This window comes from Piliocolobus tephrosceles, chromosome 12 (genome assembly GCF_002776525.5).
Source record: "Piliocolobus tephrosceles isolate RC106 chromosome 12, ASM277652v3, whole genome shotgun sequence".
Taxonomy (NCBI): Eukaryota; Metazoa; Chordata; class Mammalia; order Primates; family Cercopithecidae; genus Piliocolobus; species Piliocolobus tephrosceles.
This window is the reverse complement of record NC_045445.1, coordinates 4630414-4646113: the sequence shown is the minus strand read 5'-3', so window position 1 is coordinate 4646113 and position 15700 is coordinate 4630414. Positions and strand designations below refer to the sequence as shown.

At 39.0% G+C, this 15700-nt stretch overlaps 1 long non-coding RNA gene across 2 annotated transcripts in view; it reads left to right on the top strand.

Annotated features, from left to right (window-relative positions):
• Positions 1-6: 6 nt before the first annotated feature.
• Positions 7-15700, top strand: part of LOC111535939 — a 99242-nt gene continuing 83548 nt past the window's right edge. For both annotated transcript variants that reach the window (XR_002729611.1, XR_002729610.1), the window contains exons 1-3: positions 7-421; positions 552-640; positions 12979-13163. This is a non-coding gene — a long non-coding RNA (uncharacterized LOC111535939). The remainder of the gene's footprint in view (positions 422-551; positions 641-12978; positions 13164-15700) is intronic.

The window sequence follows — 15700 nt, the reverse complement described above, 5'->3', positions numbered from 1 at the left end:
CCTGAGGAGAATTCACTGATTCACTGATGCGGCCAGTAAGTCATCTGGGCCAAAGGTGGGTGGGGAGATGATAGGGGTGCAAGTGTCACCTTCAATCACAGCATAACTGCCCTTGCTTTCTTACCTCTCATTTAGATACTTCAGTGCTTGCTCAGGTCCCCTGTACCCTCCTTCATTCTTCCTTCCCAGCCATACTACTTATGGGGAGACTTTCTCTTTATAAAATGACTGTTAGTCTTGTCAAATTAATCCCAAAGTAGTACCATCAATTTCCCCCTAAAATACCAACAAGACTCCTGCTTGAAACTACTTGTCCATTAGGGACAGAGAAGAGTTCATGAGAATCAGCATTTTCTGAGGACTCTAGCTGTCTTCCGAGAGAGAGTTCTCCTGCTGGTGCCTCCTCTGTAATAAAGCAAAGGTAACATTCCTGCAAGGCTTTGAAGCTTACAGCGTGCTTGCCTTTAGGTTCTTGTGTAGTGTTCTGGGTCAGCAGGAATGCCTCTCCAGGTCCTTTTTCTCATCCTAATGTGATACTGAATTCTTCACAGGCTCCTGGAACCACATTATCATTCTCTTCACTCAAGAGATGAGGATGCTGAAATTCAGAGAGGGGAAGTGATTTGCCTCAGCTTGTGCTGTAAGTGATCAAGGCAGGACTCAACCAGTCTTTTTGACCCTGACTATGGTGATTTGATCTCTGTACCCAAAAGATAGTGGTGGAATGGTGGAGTCTGGTACCTAGAAGGCCCTTTCTAGCTCAGGACACATTTGATGGTGTGACTGTTTAGGAATTCAGTCCTGACCCGTTTAGGAGGTTGTGATTCTTAGCTGTCTGTGGCTCCTGGTTTGCCCAGTTTAATTCTGGCCTGCTCAGCAAAACTTCTCTCTGTCTGGTCCAAGAATCCTGACATCTCTGAACTAGTCCTCCTCCTGTTCACTCAATATCGACAGAATCTCATGGTACATCCTCCTGGCTCAGCCATGGAATAAAGCCAGCTCTGTTGTTTTGATCCTTGTGTCGTGCCCCAGCTTAGGAAGAATAACTCTTCAGGCTGCCTCTCCCATGCTAGGTCACATGCAGGTCACACATTCCCAGGTAAATTTTGCACTTTGTTTATCTGGAATTTGTCTTAATCTCCTTGTCCTTGTTTCTGATTGTGTACCTTCTTCCGTTCTGTCTCATTATCTGGGCCCTACATCTTTTCTCATGGTTTCTCTTCTGTAAGTCTCTAGACCCGACACAAGTACACAGTGAAGTGAATGAAGTTTAAGATAAAGCTTCAGTGTCTCTTGCTTACACAGCCCCTAGCATCATGGTCCTACAGTTGTATGGTTTGGAAAATCTACAAAAGATATTTTAACCACAGTTGGTTCGGGGAATCTTTCTTTCCACTATGCTGTCTCTATCCGTCTTGCCTGTGTGTTGGGTAGCAATGCAATAACCATGGTCATGTTGGGAATTCAACTAAGGGGACATTAAGTTGGAATTCATTTAGTTTAGGATATAGGGGTCCACAAGCAATTTCATATATTTCCCAGTTATTGCCAGCTGTCCTTTATTATTGAAATAGCTTGCAGAAATACTTCTGCTTACTGTGCTAATGCATCCGGTGTTAGAACAAGAGGGGTGAGGCTGGAGGGTACATTGCAATGTCACTGTGACTTGCAGCACTTGGCATCAGGGGTATGTTGGCAGTGGAGGAGAACCAAGATTCACAGTGTATAGCACCAGAAGCTAGTCTGTGGAAAAATCTTCCAGTCATCAATCAGGTGTGTAAAATTGTAAGTGAAGGATTTCATTTTCATTGAAAAGCAAAAGTGCCCTCTTGTCAGGAATATACCCAGCGTACAGTGTACATAACTGTAAATACAAGATACATTTATTTGCACATTTGGAAGGGGATTTTGTAAAATGGCATTTTTCAGAATTCCTGTGATTGTAGGACACGGACCTGTAGGAGGACTAGAAACATTGAATAGTATGCAGAAGAGTTTTGCTGGACAGGCACAGAATTAAACTGGGCAAACCAGGGGCCAGAGACGGCTAAGAAACACAACCTCTTAAATTGGTCAGGACTGAATTCCCAAACAGTGACAGCATCAAATGTGTCCTGAGCTAGAAAGGGCACAGTCACAGTTCCTGTGACTGCTACCCTTAGAAAGACCTGCTTGGAAGTTACGCTTCCTGCTGGCATCTGGAAACTTGACTCTCAGAATTTCCCTAGTCAACAGTTAACTAATAAGGTGGCTCACTGTGCCTTGACTGTTAATACAAACAATGTAGTTTATGCTGAACACCTGCTTTCTTTCTGGGAGTCTGGAATTTTGGTGCATGCTAGGCAGAGGATGTCTCTGTTACCAAACCCCAGTGTAAACTGTGGGCAATGCGTCTGGGCTTCTCTGGCCAGAAACATCACACGTGCCACTGCATATTTGTTGCCGAGAGAAGCATGTGCTCTGCGTGGCCCCTCATGGGAGGGAGAAAGCATAAGGAAGTCTGTTCATGGGCTCCTCCAAACTTTGCCTGTGTCTTTTCCGCTTGTGATCTGGCTGTGTGCCCTAAGTACATTGCTGTAATAAATCTTAGTTGTGATTATAACTATATGCTGAATCCCATGTTTCCAACTATAACAAACAAGAAAAGCAGGAATAACATACTACAGAAGTGCATGAGGCAATTAAGTACTAAAGATAAGTAGCTATTTATGTATTTTTTAAAAATTTTCAGATGTTTCTAGCATTTGTTAACTTTTTCAAATGTGTGTGTTCTTTTTTTCTCATTTTAAATATTGGCTTTTGTTCCCAATTTTATATTGGTAATTTTGCATTCTTATACTTAAAGAAGGCCCCAAATGTTACAAGCTTCAAGCCCCACAAAACCTGGATCTGTGTCTGTCTTGGATCCAAGACTTGCTGCCTCATGTCGGTTTTCCTATTGTCACTTCATATTATACAGGTGGGGAAATTAAAGCCAAGAGAGGGGAAGCTAACCTTACTTGGCAAAACCAGGACAGGATCCAGTTCTTCCAATTCCCAATTTAATGAATGCTCTTTCCCACTACTCTGTAAAGTTTTTTGATAACTTGTCTGTAAATATCGGTCATGGTACATTGTCCACTGGGTGGCGCTCAAGAGACTGAAATTCGAGTTCCTTTTCTTTGAGTAGATGGGTAATCTTGAACTAGTCCCTTTCCCTCCTGGGACAGATTTTCCCAGTTTGTTAAATAAAGGGGCTGGATTAAATGCTCTTTACAGACCTTTCTCTCTCAGATATTCCCTGAGTTTTTCATTCTAGAAATGCTAGAATCATATAATTGTAATTGAAACTAGTAATGTTCTTGTTCTTGAGTCTTCTTCATCTCTAAAATGGAAATAAAATGCATACCTCTCATGGTTATTATGAAGCTCCTGGCACTGTTCATGGTAGAGCAGGTGATCAAAAGTTGCTTGCATCCTTCTGTCCAATTGGAAACAAAAGCTTTCGTGTATAACTCTCACTCCTCTCACTTGGAATCAATCTTATCAGAAAGCCTAAAATGTTTTTTCAATCAATTTAGAAGTTTATTTTGCCAAGGCTAAGGACATGCCTGTGACACTAAGGGGGTCCTGGTGACACGCCCAAGGTGGTCAGGCCACAGGTTGGTTTTTAGGGAGATATAAGACATCAGTTGATACATGTGAGATATACATTGGTTTGGTCTGGAAAAGCAGGACAAATGGAAGTTGGAGGACTTCCAGTCATAGGCAGGTTCAGAAATTTTCTGACTGGCATTAATAATTGGTTGAGTTGTTATCTAAAGACCTGGACTCATTAGAAGGGGATGTCTGGTTTATGATAAGGAGTTGTGGAGACCACAGTTTTATCATGCAGATGAAGCCTCGAGGTAGCAGGCTTCAGAGAGAATAGATTGTAAATGTTTCTTAGTAGACTTAAAGAGTCTATTCTATCAGTCTTAAGGTCTGTGTTCATGTTAATGGTAATGAGGCATGTCCGACTCCGCCTTCCCCATTATGTCCTGAACTAGTTTTTCAGGTTAACTTTGGAATGCCCTTGGCCAAGAGGAGGGGTCCATTCAGATGGTTGGGGAGCTTAGAATTGTATTTTTGGTTTACATTCTTTCCTTCTGGCCAGGATTTGTCAGAGGCAACATCAATGGCCAAACTTTTATTTTGTCCCATAGCATTGTGGAGATGGTTTGGCTGCCTGCCCCAGTTCCATCCTGTCCCTTGGTAGGACCACTGTGGCCAAGAGACTTACAGCCAAAAGACTTATAGACAATTTAAATTTTCTAGGCCAGACAGGAATGGACGTGGACAGGCATTTATTACACCTTAACAATTTTTAAGTAATGTAAAAGCCAACAAACAAAAAGTAAAAGGCGAGATTACAAAATTGGCTTATCTATCTTTAACTTCTATGCATTGAGCTACTGTAATCTTGGTTTTAGTTACAGACTTACAGCAATTGGCTATATAAGCAAACCTAAATTTTAAAAAGAAAAGAAAATGAAGCATACATTTAAAACTTTTTAAACTTTTTTTTTTGAAATAGGGTTTCGCTTTGTCACTCAGGCTGAAGTGTAGTGATGTGATCATAGCTTTCTGCAGCCTTGACCTCCTGGGCTCAAGTGATCCTCCCACCTCAGCCTCCTTAGTAGCTAGGACCACAGGCATACACCAGCACACCCAGGAAATTAAAAGAAAATTTTTTTAAAGATGAGGTCTCACTATGTTGCCCAGGCTGGTCTGAAATTCCTGGCCTCAAGCAATCCTCCTGCCTCAGCCTCCCAAAGCACTGAGATTACAGGCATGAGCTACCATGCCTGGCCTAAAACATTTTTAATGGAAGTATAATTTGCAAATAGAAAACATGCCCAAATATTAAGTGAATGCACTGATGAACATTTACAACTTAACAAGATAGCCAGCACTTAAATCACAAAATAGAACACCGCTAGGACTTCTTTGTAATACCCTCCAAGTCACTACTTCTGCCCGAAGGTAATTGCTATTTTGCAACATTTTTTATTACTTTACATAAATGGGATCATACACTGTGTAGTTTTATTACTGTCTGGATTTTTATATTAAATAATGCTTGTGAGATTCATCCATGTTGTCATGTGAGCAATACTTTGTTCTTATTGCCATATACTATTCCATTTTATCAGTATACCGTGATTTATCGACCCATTCCACTATTTGTACATACTGGAATTGTTCCCAGGTTTTTGTAATACAAACAAAGCTGCTATGAACATGCTTGGATTTACTTTCTTTGGTGAATATGTGTTACTGTTATGTATATGTCTAGAGGTAAAATTGATGATTTATGGGATATGCATATGTTTAATTTTAGCAGATATTGAAAAACAGATTTCTAAAGCGGCTGTAGCAATTTACATTACCACCAGCAATGTGTGAGTTCCATTTGCTCTCCATCCTTGGCAGCACATGTTGTCACTTAGGTGGGTATGCAGGGGGATCCTTTTTTGGAATGTTTACTTATTTTTTTACATAGTGCAAACTGGTGTGGTGTACAGTTTTATGGCTTTTGCCTAATGCCGTCACTACAGTTAAGTTACCAAACGATTCTGTCGCCTCAGAAATTGCTTTGTACCGCCTCTTGGTATTCAACCCCTTCTCCATTCTCAGCCTTGGCAGCCACTGATCTAATTTCCATTCCCATAGTTTTCCAGATTATCAAAGAAACAGAATGATATGGTTGTAACCTTTTGGATGTGGCTTCTTTCAGGTAGCAAAATGCTTCTGAGATTTAACTATGTTGTTGTGTTATCAGTAGTTCATTCCCTTGTGTGTGTGTGATAGTCTTGCTCTCTTGCCCAGGCTGGCGTGCAGTGGTGCAATCTTGGCCCACTGCAACCTCTGCCTCCCACATTTAAGGGATTCTCGTGCTTCAACCTCCCAAGTAGCTGGAACTACAGGCGTGCACCACTGCGCCTGGCTAATTTTTTTCGCCATGTTGACCAGACTGGTCTCGAACTCCTGGCCTCAAGTGATCCACCTGCCTCTGGCTCTCAAATTGCTGGGATTACAGGTGTGAACCACTGCACCGAGCCCAGGAGTTCATTGCTTTTTACTGCTGGGTCATATTACATTGTGTAGATGTACCACATTTTGTTTATGAGTCCTATAGTTGAGGGATATTTGGTTTGTTTCCATTTTTTCTCTATTATGGATAAATTGTTATAAACATTTGAGTACAGGGTTTGTGTGAACATAGTTTTTATTTCTTTTGAGTAAATATTCAGGAGTGAAATTGCTGGGTTACTTGGTAAATTGCTGGGTTATAGTTCTTTTTAAGAACTTGTCAAACTTTTTGCAGAGTTGCTGTACCATTTTGTATTCCCACTAGCAGGGCTTGAGAGTTCCAGTTGTTCCACATTCTTGCCAGCACCTGGTACTGCTAGTTTTTCTGTGTATGTTTTTGTTTTGTTTTGCCACTCTAAGGTGTATAGTGGTATCTCTTTCTGGTTATAATTTGCATTTCTGTAATGATTATTAATGTTGAACATCTTTTAACATGCTCATTTGCCATCCATATAACTTCTTTGGTAAATCTTCTGTTTATATTCTCATCCATTCAAAATATTGGGTTGCTTGTTTTCTTATGGTTAATTTTAAAATTTTATTTGGAAATAATTATAGATTTAAAGGAAGTTGCAAAGAAATGTATTCCCTTCACTCACTCTCCCCCAGTGTTAACATCTTGCCTAACTACGGTACAATATTAATATCAGAAAATTGACATTGGTACAATCCACAGAGGTTATTCAGATTTTACCAGTTATACGTATACTTGTGTGTATGTGTTTCTATGCAGTTTTATCACAAGTATAGTTTTGTGTAGGTTCCACAACAATCAACGTACAGAGAACTGTGTCATCACCACAATGTTCCTCTCATACTACCTCTCCACAGCCTCACCCACTTCCTACTTTATATCCCTTACCTTTGTCAACCACTATTTGGTTTACCATCTGTATAATGTTGTTCCAAGGATGTTACATACATGGAAGCATACTATATAGTGTGTTTCCTTTTCATATTTGATTTTTTTCCACTCAACATAATTCCTGGAGGTTCCTTCAAGTTGTTACATGTATCAATAGTTCATTCCTTTTTATTGCTGGATAGTATTTCATAGTATGGATGTACTATAATTTAAGCATTGTCAATTTTGGTAGTTTCCACTTTGAGCTATTCCAAATAAAGTTTCTGTGAGCATTCATATACAAGTTTCTACATTAACATAAGTTTTCATTTCTCTGGGGTGAATGCCCAAGAGTGCTATTGATGGGTCATTTAGCAAATCTATTTTTTTTTTTTTTTTTGAGGTGGAGTCTTGTTCTCTCACCAGGCTGGAGTGCTGTGGCACGATCTTGGCTCACTGCAACCTTCAACTCCCTGGTTTAAGCGATTCTCCTGCCTCAACCTCCTGAGTAGCTGGGATTACAGGCATGCGCCACCACGCCCACTTATTTTTATATTTTTAGTAGAGACGGGGTTTCACCATGTTGGCCAGGATGGTCTTGATCTCCTGACCTCATAATCCACCTGCCTTGGCCTCCCAAAGTGCTGGGATTACAGGCGTCAGCCACCGTGCCTGGCCAGTCCATTTTTAGTGTTCAAAGAAACTGCAAACCACCATGGCACATGTATACCTATGTAATAAACCTGCACATTCCGCACATGTACCCCAGAACTTAAAGTGTGATAATAATAATAATAATAAAATAATTTTAAAAAAGAAACTGCCAAACTATTTTCCAGAGTGATTGTGCAGTTTTACATTTTGACCACCAATGTCAGTGATCCATTTGCTCCACATCTTCGTTAGCATTTGGTGTTGTCACAGTGTTTTATTTTAGCCACTTTGATAGGTTTGTAGTAGTATCTCATTGTGGTTTTAATTTGCATTTTCTTGAGGGCTAATGATATTGAACATCTTTTCATGTGCTTATTTGGCATCTGTGTATCCTTTTCAGTTAAATGTCTTTTGCCTCTTTTCTAATTGGATTTTTTTTTAATGTTGAGTTTTGAGAGTTCTTTATATATTCCAGATATAAGTCCTTTGTGGGATATATAACTTGCAGATTTTTCTCTCCGTCTGTAATTTGTCTTTTTTCATCTCCTTGAATGAGTTTTTCACAGAGCAAAGTTTTTAAATTTGATGAGGTATAATTTTCAATTTTTACTTTTATGGGTCATGCTTTTGATGCCAAGTGTTAAGAACTCTTCACCTAATCTTATGTCTGAAGATTTTCTCTTGTGTTTTTTTGAAAAGTTTTACATTTTTACATTTCACACTATGTTCCATTTTGAGTTAAAGTTTGAGGTTTAAGTCAAGGTTCATTTTTCTTTTTCTTTCTTTCCCCCCTCCATGTATGTCCAGTTGCTTCAACAGCACTTGTTGAAAAAGCTCTGCCTCTTCCTTTGAATTGGTTTTGCACCTTTGTCAGAAATCAATTGGGCATCTTTGTGTGGATCTATTTCTGTCTCTGATATTCTTTTTCTTTTCTTTTTAAGAGTCAGGTCTCTATGCCCAGGCTAGAGTGCAGTGACGCAATCATGGCTCACTCCTGGGCTTAAACAATTCTCCTGCCTCAGCCTTCTGAGTAGCTGGGACTGCAGGTGTGCGCCACCATATACAGCTTTTTAATTATTATTATTTTTTGTAGAGACAGTCTCCTTCTGTTGCCCAGGCTAGTCTCAAACTCCTGGCCTCAAGTGATCCTCCCACCTTGGCCTCCCAAAGTATATGCTATTCTGTTCTATTGTTCTATGTGTCTATACCTCCTTCAGTACCATACTGTGTGGATCATTATTACTGTTGAATTTTGAGGGGTTTTTTTTTTTATTCTGGATACAAGTCCTTCTTCAGATTTATGATTTGCAAATATTCTTTTCCAGTCTGTGGTTAGTCCTTTTATTCTCTCGAAAGTGTTCTTTACAAATATCTTTCTTTTATTAATTTCCAATATCTCCTGATAACATACTTTTTTTGGAAACACAGTCTCACTCTGTCACCCAGGCTGGAGTGCAGTGATGCTATCTTGGCTCACTGCAACCTCTGTCTCCCAGATTCAAGCGATTTTCATACCTCAGCCTCCCAAGTAGCTAGAATCACAGGCGCGCACCACCATACCCAGCTAATTTTTGTATTTTTAGTGGAGACAGGGTTTCTCCATGTTGGCCAGGCTGGTCTCGAACTCCTGGCCTCAAGCAATCTGCCCGCCTTGGCCTCCCAAACTGCTGGGATTACAGACGTGAGCCACCACGCCCAGCTCCTGAGAATATACTTTTAATGATTTCAATTCTTTTAAATTTGTTGAGTTTTTTATGGCCCACAGTATGGTTGATCTCTATGAACATTCCATGTGCTGCTGAAAAACATGCATTGGATATAGTTTTAAAAATACATATCAGTTAAGTCAAGGTGAATAGTAGTGCTGTTTAAGTAATTTATGTCATCACTAATTTTCTGCCTACATTTTCTTTCAGTTACTAAGAGAGAAGTGTTAAAGTTTCCCATTATAATTGTGTATTTGTCATTTTATTTTTTCAGTAGTGTCACAGTTTGTCTAATATATTTTAAGCTCTGTTAAGTGCATGCACATTTACAATTTTTATATCTAATCAGAGAATTGACCTCTTCATTGTGTAATATCTCAATTTCTGACAATATTCTTTGTTCTGAAGTTTACTTTGTCTGGTATTACTATAGCTACTTCTGCACAATATTTTACTCCTAGTAATAGTTTAGATCAGTTAATTTATTTCTTTTTAGCCCTTTTGATTTATTTGTGAACATTTATGTTTCCATCTAATATATTCCTTTGGTATAAAAAAACCTCTTCAAGATTTCTTGTAGTGTAGAAATACTGGCTAGGATTTCCATCATTATTTTTGTGTTCCTGAGAAAGTCCTTATTTCTCCCTCATTTTAAAAATCAGGCTTATGATGATAAAATGTACATACTATAAATTCACCCTTTTAAGTGTACAATTTAGTAACTTTTAGTGGATTTACAGTTATGTAACCAGTAACATAATCTACTCTTAAAACATTGCCGTCACCTCTGAGGATCCTTCATGCCTATTTGCGGTCAGTTACCTTCCTATCCCCAACCCTGGCAACCAAAATTGTTATTGTAGATTTCCTGTCTTTGGAATTTCCTATAAATAGAATCATACAATATCTAGTCTTTTGTATCTGGCTTCTTTCACTTAGCATAATGTTTTTGAGGCTCATCAATGTTGTAGCATGTATCAGTATTTTGTTCTTTGTTTTGCTGGCTAGTATTTCATTGTATGGATGTATCATATTTTGTTTATCTGTTTAATAGTTGATGAACATTTGGATTGTTTTCACTTTTTGGCTGTTGTGAATAATGCAGTCATGAGCATACTTACAAGTCTTTGTGCAGATATAGGTTTTCATTTTATTTATTGCCTAGGTGTTGAATTGCTGGTTCACATGGTAAATTTATATTTAACATTTGAAAGAATTAATGGCCAAACTGTTTTCCAGAGTGGCTCCATCAGTTTATATTCACACCAGCAATGTCATCATCTTTATTTTTTATTTTATTTTTATTATTATTTCAATTGTTTTTTGGGGAACAGGTGGTATTTGGTTACATGGGTAAGTTCTTTTGTGGTGATTTCTGAGATTTTGGTGCACCTATTATACAAGCAGTGTACACTGTACCCAATGTGTAGTCTTTTATCCCTCATCCCCCTCCCACCCTTACCCCTGAGTCCCAAGTCCATTATATCATTCTTATGCCTTTGTGTCCTCATAGCTTAGCTCCCACTTACAAGTGAGAACATACAATGTTTGATTTTTCATTCCTGAGTTACTCACTTAGAATAATGGTCTCCAACTCCATGCAGGTTGCTGCAAATGCCATTATTTCATTCCTTTTTGTGGCCAAATCGTATTCCATGGTATACGTGGGAGATATCTGTCTATCTATTTGTCTGTCTGTCTATCTGTCTATCTATCTATCTATCTATCTATCTATCTATCTATCTATCTATCTATCTCATATTTTCTTTATTCATTCGTTAGTTGATGGGCATTTAGGCTGGTTCCATATTTTTGCAATTGCAAATTGTGCTGCTATGAACATACATGTACAAGTGTGTTTTTCATATAATGACTTCTTTACCTGTGGGTAGATACCCAATAGTGGGATTGCTGGATCAAATGGTAGATCTACTTTTAGTGCTTTAAGGAGTCTCCATACTGTTTTCTGTAGTGGTTATAGTAGTTTAAATTCCCACCAGCAGTGTAAAAGTGTTCCCTTTTCACCACATCCACACCAACATCTATTATTTTTTAATTTTTAAATTGTGGCCATTCTTGCAGGAATTGTGTGTGGTTTTGCCTGGCTTATGATCTGAGAAACTTGCAGCCTCCTTTTAGTATGTCTGGTTAGCTCTGAGAAGTGGCTTGGTTTAATCTGGACCTCCTTCTCTAAACACGTAGAAATTCCTAGGGAAAATGAAGTGTTGTTCTATCACTCCAAGGTTTCTTTGGGGTCTTTTAAAGGATAGATTCCTCTTCTGAAAGCTCAAAGTCACCTGTGATTCTGGGTAAGAGCAGGAGTAGGTTAACCTAAGCAGTTGCTCAGTAGGCTCACGCCTGTTATCCCAGCACTTTTGGGAGACCAAGACAGGCAGATCACTTGAGGTCAGGAGTTCGAGACCAGCCTGGTCAACATGATGAAACCCCCATCTCTACTAAAAATATAAAAATTAGTTGGGCATGGTGGTGGGCGCTTGTAATCCCAGCTACTCAGGAGGCTGAGGCAGGAAAATCACTTGAACTCAGGAGGTGGAGGTTACAGTGAGCCAAGATCAAGCCACTGCACTCCAGCCTGGGTGAGAGAGAGAGATCCTGTCTCAAAAAAAAAAAAAAAAAAAAAGCACAAAGGACTGTTCAGTACTTTTACATTAGCTAACAACTAATTTATGTTAACTTCTTTTTTATATGCAAAAAATAGTCATAGGATCTTAAGTTGTGTAATCATGTTATTTGAGATTGTACAGTGTTATACTATATGTAACTTATATCACATTCATTATTTTCACCTGAGGATACCTTAACATTAGGCCTACAGAAAATTAGCATAATACCTTTGTTCTCTTCAAAAGGCTACAACAAGTGATCTCTAGAGGTGTTTTCTGACTCTCAGATCTCTAACTCTTGGATTCTGCCTCATCCAGAAAGGTTTGGGTTACCAAAGCAAAGTACCACAAACTGGATGACTTGAAAACAATAGAAATTTATTTCTCATAGTTCTGGAGGCTGGAAGTCTTAGATCAGGGTGCTAATATGAGTTCTGATGAGGACCCTCTTTGGGGTTGCAGATGGCCATCTTTTTGCTGTGTCCTCAGAAGGAAGAAAGAGCTAGCTCTCTGGCCTCTTCTTATAAGGGTACTTATCTCATTTATGATGGTTCCACCCTCATGACCTAATCACCTTCCAAAGGACACATCTCCTAATACCATCACCTTAAGGGTCAGGATTTCAACATATAAATTTTGCGGGGACACATTCAGTCCATAACAGATTCTTTCCTGTTACTATTTTAGAATGATGTGAACTCTTTCCCAGTCCATTTGGGTTAGGATTCTTATCCAGCCTGGAGGCAGAGCAGTACCCTGTATGGCCTATCACATTCCCTTTCGTCTGTGTCTCTGGTTACTTGTAGAACTCTTATTTATAATTATTGTCTAATGCTGGGATTCTCCACAGAGTGCTGCTTGGAGAAATTTAGCTTCTTAGAGACAGTTGCAATAAAAGAATTCTCTCAAAAAGAATTCACTGAATTGTGATCACAAACAAAATAACTTTGTGGGGACAAAATGTACTCCAACAAGGGAGGCTTATGTTTGTTTTTCAGCCTCTCCTCCCAGTGCCGCACTTCTAATCTCTCTGCAGAAAGAAACATTTCAACAGAGAACCCAGTGGAAATTATGACATGTTATCTTCTCAGAGTCCTGAACTCCCATCCCTACCTCAGAAGAGACTCCACTGTTCACAGAAGCTAAAGGCAGTTCCTTCCCAGTGGCAACTATGTTTGGATGTTGGATCTACACTTTTCTCAAGCACTGTGATCTTCAAATGTAAGTTTAGTAACATAAATATCTTTTTGCAGCCTGAAAGAATTTTATGTCTCTGTGTTATCAGGTAATGTTACAGTATCTCATATTTTGCTGGTAACATGTAGAATGTTTATCTCATAAGGAGATTTCAGAGTTATAGTTAAATTTCTTTATCTGGGTTAGATGGGAATCCTTTATTCTGGGGAAAGCAAAGTTCTTTCTATAAGCCTGTGTTCTCATAATATACAGACTGGGAAACTTGGGAAAGAGTAGGAGCATCATTAGTTTTCATTTTATAGGTGGGAATAACAAAGCATGGAGAGACAAACATATTTGCCAAAATAGTTATTCTCAACTCCTTGTTTTGGGAATTCTAGAGTGTTTAATAGGATTTCAAAGTACCTCACAAAATTGTTCCAAATTTCTCAAAGCCAAATTCATTTTAATTAACTTTAATTTTTTTTTGAAAAGTTACAGCATTCTTGGGGGTAAGATAGGTACATTTTATAAAAACAATACAAACAATTGTTTTGCTTAGAACCAGTGAAATGTCAAAACTCCAAAAATGTTTGGGAAGCACTGGATTAGTCAGTAGCATAACAAGCAATAAAACAACCCAGGTCAGGTGCAGAGAGGTGTAAACTCTTGTCTCGTCCTCCATGGATCTATATTTCCAAAGGCAGAGTCTTGTGTGACAGCATATCTGAGGATATGTCTCTTCTGGACAGGGTTTTTATGGTACTTGAGAATGATCCTAACAACCTTTTGGGGTGACTCAATTTTTTTCAGTGCTAGAGAGTTAAAAAAAATATTGACACAGTTGAATAGTGAGAAATTTAGTTTGACTGGAGCACAGGCTCATAATTCTACCATTGTGAGCCTGTGCTAGGCTGTGTGGGTTTGGCCAAATTGGGTCAAGTGAAAACAGAAGGATCAGTTACAAACTTGAGACAGTTTCGATAAAAGATGTTATGGTGGTTGTCCAACTTTATTGTGAACTCTCTTATTATACTAGCGTTTAAAAGCAGATAAGCTGTTACCTGTTGAATCCCACAGGCTGTCTAGTTATACCGGTCAGGATCTCTTCCAGCTCATTTTTTTAAAAAAATCCTTTGCCTTGACTTCCAAAGGCACTTGTTAAGAGTGGACTTCTCAAGCTGCGTAAAGTACTTTTGGCATAATCCAGTCTATGTTGTTCCATGAAGCTCTAAGTCCAGAGTAATTGTCTTTAGTTAATCATATTGAAAGCAAGAACATCATTTCAAACAAACCAAGTCTGAGATATTTAACCCACATGTGCTTTCAGACCTGGTATATGTGAGCTTGAGCAATGAAGCCTTATTCCATTTTGATGTTATAAAAAATGGAGGGATTTCCCTGCACTCAGTTTCACAGCCACTATTTGACTTATATTTGAAGGGGGAAAGATAAGGGCTGTGTTCTTTTCATCTGAATTTTTCTGTTCCTAAAAGGTTTTTTTTTTAAGAACACTAGTCAGTACCTAGAGACACTCTGACATATTTAAAGAATTAATTTGCTTTAATGAAAAAAGTTGTTTCTTTAAACATTTAAATAATTACTTTTTCTTCAGTGAAAAAATTAGTTTGCTTTAATGAAAAAAAAAGGGTTTTTCATAACTTTCATTACATGAACCTTTAGCAAAGGAGATTTCTCCCATTATATACTTCTTATGATCAACAAATTCCATCATCTCCCCACTAAGAGAAAGTGCTCAAGGATGATAGAATAATTTTAAAGTTATGGGCTACAACAGCATCCACAGGAACCTTGAGTAAGTACCATGAACCCTGACCCTCAGGATTAATTTGTAAGCCTTTGGCAGTGAGATGGAATGTCTTCTTTCAGTTTGAAACAGGAAACCTATTGCATCACAGGTAAATTTGTATATTGATGCTATATTGACTGTAGCTGCCATGCCTTTATACAGACACCTCTTCTAGCCCCCACTGTTCCACTTATTGTGATGGTTTGTATATCTTTATTTCAAAGAAGATCTGTTTGAACCAGGTTTAATTTCTTCCTTGACCTGCTTTCATCACTGCCCATGCCTACCGTGGTGGCATTCTCATCCACGAGACTGTCACATCCATGCCACTAGGTGGCATTCTCATCCATGAGACCACTGCACCTGTGCGCTCGTCAAGAAGTAGCCAAGCCATGGGCTGGGTTGTGCTTTTCCTGAGAAGATGAAAGGCTTCATGGATATATGCTAGTATCCATGTTCCTCTATTCCCAAGTCAGGCACCAAGATGATATTTCATACCTGCCTGCCTTTCAGAGTCTCATAAATGTTAATTGAATATCCACTCTATGCAAGGCACTAGGGTAGTCACAGAGGCAAGCTTTGAGCTAAACTATAGGCCCTGCCCTCCAGGAGCTCCCGGTCTCATGGCAGGGTGCAGAAGCTGGAATAGAGGGCCATGGTGTGGGAGAGAACTCTGCTGACTGGGAGCTCTGAAGGGTTAGGGGTCCATGAGCCTGATTTATGGGGCAGTTGCCATAGGATCAGGGGCTCCCTGGCATGCAGTGAATGGAGA